Below are 6,266 nucleotides of genomic sequence, written 5' to 3'. Positions count from 1 at the left end.
ATGAAGATACTGGCATCCCCATTCTAAAGATGAGGAAACTGAGGCCCAGAGAGGTTAGTCACACTCTAAAAGCAGCTGGTGAGTGGGGAAGCCAGAATGAGAATTAAGGACTCTGGGGTTATTCATCTATTTTTTAGAGAGACAGGGGTCTGGCTGGCTGTTGCCCAGACTGCTAGAGTGCAGTGATGCAATCACAGCTCACTGCAGCCTCAAACTAGGCTCAACCCATCCTCCTGCCTCAGCCTCCTGAGTAGCTGGGATGACAGGGGTGTGACTGGCGGATCAGTCATCTCTTACCACTGTATCGGTTCCAAGGAGATCAGTACATTCCGAGGAAATATAAGACCCTGGACCTCAGTTGCCTCATCTTTAAAATGGGAACAGTGACACCTTCCCTGCTGATGACACAGGGCTGCCATGAGCATTTCCAGAAAATAACAGAAAGGAAAACACTCAGAATGCAAACTTGAGGTCAGGCATGTAGTCGGCAAGAAAGGAGAGAAAAATATGGCCTGGGGATAGAAAGAGGAGGCCAGAGAAGACTCCTATGTCTCCTCGCATGAGCTCAGCACCCAGGGATAGGAAAGGGAGGGGGATACTGGGGCAGGGCTGAGGCTATGGCCTCCCCCACCCCCACCCCACCCCACACCACCAAGACCCCCATCCCACGGGAATTTTCCTGCCAGCCCAGGAGCAGACACCAGCATTTAGCAACATGTCTTCCTCCTCAGCTCACTCCGGCACGTATGTCTGTGCACTCGCCAGGCCCCCTGCCCTGGGGTCACATTTGCACCTGCTTGCTGCACCCTGTGCTCCACCAACCCGAGCCTCTCCCTGCTTCCTGCACACACCTGTGGTTGATGCCACCAGGTGCTGATTCAAGCTATACCCTCCCCCTGGGATTCCCTCCCCATCAGGTCTGACTACTTTTCCTTCAAGGTTCTGATTCAATGGCCACTTCCTTCCTGATAGGAAGACACAAGATTGGGAGGGAGTGGGAGAGGAAGCACTGGCCAGGAGCTAGAAATCCTGGCTTCTTACCACCAGTTTGCCAAGGGGCATGGGGCCAGCCCTGATCCTCACTGGGCCTCAGTTTTCTCATCTGTAAATTGGAGCCCATGGAGCTGGTGATCTTTTCTAAGCTACAGATTTGGTTTCTCAGTGCAACCTCGATTCCTAGGCCTCATCTCAGAGACTGCAAGCAGATTCTTAGAGAGCTGGAAATAAAGAATGTGTTCCCCTCTGTGGAGTGAGGTTGACCCTGATACCCTCAAGGAAGCAGACAGACAAGCAGTCATAGTGAGAAGTGCCTAGAATCCAGTCCTGGCTCTGCCTTCAGCTTGCTGTGTAACCTCAGGCAAATCTCTCACCCTCTCTGTGTCTCAGTGTGCCAGCTGTAACATGAAGGACTTCTACAACCCCTTCCTGTTCTAAAATTCTAAGATTTTGGACTTCCAGCTCCGACCCCTGCCTGCCTGGGACAGAGGGGATGGGAGGTTTGGGGAAGTATGGAAATTTCAGGGGAGGAGTCCAGAATGTCATTCTTATACCTCCCCCAGACCCTGACCCACCACATCCAAAGAGCAACATCAGCTAGTCCTAAACCAGGGCTGCTGAGTTTGGGGAGCGGCTGCCTCATCACACACCTCAACATGGTGGCTGGCCCCCAGGCATCAGACAGTGCACAGACTCATTACCATTGTGACTATGAAGCCACAGTGACATGGCTTTGAAATCTAAATAAAAGAAACACAACAGAGACCCCCTTCCCTGTGGCTCAGCCTGGCACCAGGATTTATTGCTTTCATTTTAATAGGTTAATTACTTTGACAGGTAGGTGTTTGAGAGGCTTCCTCCTCAGCACAAAGCAATCGTGGGGTGACCAGCCTTCCCCAGGCAAGCTCTCAGTGAGTGCAGTGGGAGGTGGAGCCAGGCCGGCCTTAATTACCTGATTGGGGTGGTTGCAGTTTGCACTAATATCTCAGTGATGCTCCTCTCGGAGCAGAGTGCTTTGTTGGGGTTGTGAAAATACAGATCTTCGCACGGGCAGCCAGACTGGATTTATAGCAAACAACTGAATTCTGTGTCTCCTGGTACCATTAGCATTTCCCACCTTGTTCTTCATAGGTGGCGTTGATCTGCCCTGATGGACGGGCAGCACCTGGAAGGCAGGGCTGTGCTGATTGATGCCGGGGGGCCACTCCTATTCATTCGTTCAACTGGTATGTATAGAGCACCCACCATACATCAGGCACTGTTCTAGGCGCTGAGATTGTAGCAGCAGACAAAACAAAAATCCCTGCCTGCCTGGAGCTTACACTCTAGCAGGAGGAGAGAGCTGATAAGCAAAAGGAAGAGGTTGCTAATTGCATTCGTTTTCTCTTGCTACCACACACTCTGCGGCCTCAGATAACGCCCACTAATCATCTCATCATCTCCATGCGTCAGGAGTCCACACACAGCTTAGCTGGACCCTTTGATCAGAGCCTCGTGTGGCTGAAGTCAAGGTGTTGGCCGGATTGCATTCCTTTCTGGAGTTCGGGATTCTCTTTCAAGTTCAAGTCGTTGTTGGCAGATCCAAGTTCCTCGCTGGCTGTCAGCAGGGGCTGCTCTTAACTGCTAGAGGTTGCTGTTGGGTCCTTACCAAGCGACTCCCTCCATCTTCAAAGCCAGCAGCGGAGAACTTCCCCACATCCAGCTTTGAATCTGTCTCGCTGGATGCCCACTCCCTTTTGAGAGCTTATCTAATCGGGCGAGGCTCCTGGAGGATAGCCTCGCCTTTCATAAAGTCAACTAATGATTTGGGACCTTAATTACGTCAGCCAAATCCCTTCACAACAGCCTCTAGATGTTAGGAGGTGCAAAGTGATCAGGAGAGAAACTAAGCAGGAAAGGGATCACAGAGTGATGGGTGAGGGGGGTTGCAATTTTTAATATGTGCTCAGGAAAGGCACCATGAGAAGCAGCATTTGGGCAGAGGCTGCCCAATGGTGAGGGAGTTAGCCCTGGGGAATGGGCACCCAGCTGAGGGAATGGCAAGGGCAAAGACCCTGAGGCAGCACGTTGGAACAGCAAGGACCAGAGAGCCAGGGAGAGGGCCACAGGGCATGAGACCAGATGGTATACGGCCTCTAGGCCATGGCGAGGACACCAGCTTTTCAAAAGCTAACTGCAATGCAGGATCATCACAGGATTTTGAGGACTGGCATGATTTGACTTACATGTTTCAAAGGTCCCTTGGGCTGTGGCATTGAGAATAGACTGCAGGGGGCAAGGGCAGAGCAAAGGGGGACCAGTTAGGAGGCCCTTGACATCACCCAGGGGAAAAGAGATGGTGCCTTCCACTGGGGTGGTAGCAGTGAAAGAGGTGAGAGTTGGTCAGATACTGGGCGTGTTTTGAAAGTAGAGCCGACAGGCTTCCTGGCTCAGCAGCGTCCTGTAGGGCAGAGAGAGGAGCCAAAACTCATCCCACCCCAGGATCCGTGCATAGCCTTGACCCCCAGACACCCTTGACAGGCATCTCTGGACAGCTGTTTGCAAAGGAATAGGTGTCTTCTAGATTGTCTTTTTACTTCAGAAGACAAGAGGCCTCCTAGGGCAAAACATTGATCCAAACTTTCAACAATACCCCAGTGTCCTAATTAAATTCTCCTATTTGCAGGCACCAAGTCAGTGCCTCACTCCACAGACCCATCAGTGAGATCTTCAGGAGGGGTAGAAGGTCTAGACTTCAGGCTTCCCAGCCACCCTGCTCAGCACCCCTAGCTTCATTCACACTGCTGCAGGAATGGCCACCCCAAAACACGAGTCACAATATGTCACTCTCTTCCTCAAAAGTGATTTCCATACATCATCACTTCTGCAAGACGTGATCATATAGCCTCGATTCTAAGTCACCACCAATTGTCAGAGGGCCTTTGATTAAACAACCAGCTTTCAGGGTTTAAAGAAGCTCTACCTTACATGTGTCTATCAATTGTACGACTACCCTATTTCATAAATATGGAAATATCCATCTTACAATTGTGGCTGTTGTGAGGGGGAGAAAGGAGGTTTTATGGTCAACTGCATTTGGCAAGTGCTTAGTTAACCTAAGAGTCTTCCAGTGTAGGACTCGTCAGAACCTTGGGATGATCACATGCACTGTGCCTCCGTCAGAGGAGTTTAAGGGACTCGTCTGTTTTCAGGTTTATTTAACCCCTCATCCACTTGATCTTTTCCTTTGGCAGAGCATCTTGCAGGACTGGTGTTCCCAAATTGCACTTTGAAAAATGCTGGTTTACAGACTGAATATCAAACATCTCAGCCAGACCTTCAAGGCTCCCCGCCTTCCCTAACCAAGCCTCTGCTCTAGGGTTCTCATACTTCCTCAGCTGCACACGGCCTGTTCAGGCCCTGAATTTCTGCTCCTGATGTAATATCAGGATTGCCCAACCCAACCTTATCCTCACCTATTCTTCACTCCGTCCATCAAAAAAATACTGGCCGGGTGCAGTGGCTCACACCTGTGATCCCAGCACTTTGGGAGACCAAAGTGGGAGGATCACTTGAGGTCACAAGTTAGAGACCAGCCTGGCCAACATGGTAAAACCCCATCTCTACTAAAAATATAAAAACTAGCTGGGCTTGGAGGTGCATACCTGTAGTCCCAGCTACTAGGGAGGCTGAGGTGGAAGGATCACTTGAGCCCAGGAGTGGGAGGTTGCAGTGAGCCAAGATTGTGCCACTGTACTCCAAGTGAAACTGTCTCAAAAACAAAAAACAAAAACCTATCGAGCCTCTATAATGCGCCAGGAACTCTTCCAGGCATAAGTGACAGAGTAGTGAACAAGATCAGCCTGGCTCAGGCCTCAGGGACTATATACGCCAGTGGAAGAGGCAACATTCACACACACACAAGAGTGTGCGCAGGACTGTGAATCATGGCAGGTGCCGTGAAGAATAAAACCGGCAGGGGACTAACTGCATTGGGAACAGGCCTCTTTGAGATGGGATCTAGAGGATGAATAGGAGCCCACCAGGTGTAGGGTGAGGACACAGGTCATAATGTGTGGGAAGACTGTGCTGGACAAGATCTGGCATATTGGAAAAGCTAAGAGGAAATCAGCACGGTGGATTGCAGTGAATGAGACAGAAAGAGGTGAGGCTCGGGTTGTGCTGGGACTCATGACCATTTTTTAAATTGGAGGATTTTATGCTTATGGCAATGGGCAGGGACTAAAGGACTTTACACAGCCTATGGTGTGTAAGATATTTGGGAAAGGCAGGAGAGAGTGTGGGGAGAGTCTAAGAACTACATCATTATTTCAAAACCCAACCGAAATGTATTGACAGGTGGAGCTGAAAGCTCAGGGATAGGGAAAGGAACCAGGTTGATCCTGGTTCAAACATCTCAGCCAGACCTTCAAGGCTCCCCACCTTCCCTAACCAAGCCTCTGCTCTAGGGTTCTTATACTTCCTCAGCTGCACACTGCCTGTGTGATCAAGGTTCAAATAATGCTGCCATGACCCTGTTTCTTTCCCTCCATCTCTTGTCCTTCTTTACTCTTGGCGGCTCCATTTCTTCCCCAATCTCAGGATTATACTGCGTGGGGCAAGTGACTGCCATAGCTCCCATCCCACATCCACTCCTGTCCAGATAAAAGCTGATGCCGCCTCCCTGATAACATATTCAAGTCCTGGAATCGAGTCTCATTGGCTCTGATTGGTCTGAGTTCAGACATGTGCCCAACCCTGAACCAATCACTGTGGCCAGAGGAATGGAAGAAATCACTGGCCTGGCCTGGGTCATAGGCCTCACTTTGGAGCCAGGATGGAGGCAGTTTCCTTGGAACCACATGACTTGAAGGAGGAGGAGGTGCATCCCCCAGATGACAACCGGGGGCAATGATGGGAAATACAGTGACAGGAGGCTGGGTGGCCCTAAACAACAAATATTTACTAGAGAAAATACTGAGGCATCCAGGCAAGAGGTGATGGTAGCTTGGGCCAGGACATGACAGTAGACGTGAAGAGAAGGGACCAGATTTGACATATGTTTTGGTGGTAGGATCAACAGGACTTGGTGACAGGTGGATGTCAGTGATGAGTCTCTCAGGTTTCTAGCTTGATAATCCTGAGACAATAGCAATTCCACTTAATTAAGATAGAGAAGATGGAAGGTGAAGCAAGTCTGCAGCTTCAAAAAGAGATCAGTTAAGAACCTTTTCATCCTTCAAGGCCTTACTCATATATCCTGTCCTCCAGAATGCCCTCCAGGATTCTGC

The 6,266-nt window shown here is 50.1% G+C and overlaps 1 long non-coding RNA gene across 1 annotated transcript; it reads left to right on the top strand.

Annotated features, from left to right (window-relative positions):
• The first annotated feature begins 999 nt into the window (after window positions 1-999).
• LOC103877503 lies at window positions 1,000-4,571 on the top strand. The gene is made up of 3 exons (XR_637226.3): window positions 1,000-1,833; window positions 2,128-2,222; window positions 3,662-4,571. It is a non-coding gene; the product is annotated as an uncharacterized LOC103877503 (long non-coding RNA).
• Window positions 4,572-6,266: the final 1,695 nt, after the last annotated feature.

This window comes from Papio anubis, chromosome 12 (assembly GCF_008728515.1).
Source record: "Papio anubis isolate 15944 chromosome 12, Panubis1.0, whole genome shotgun sequence".
In the NCBI taxonomy this organism is placed as follows: domain Eukaryota; kingdom Metazoa; phylum Chordata; class Mammalia; order Primates; family Cercopithecidae; genus Papio; species Papio anubis.
Note: the sequence above shows the minus strand (reverse complement) of the source record. Positions and strands in the feature narration are given on the sequence as shown.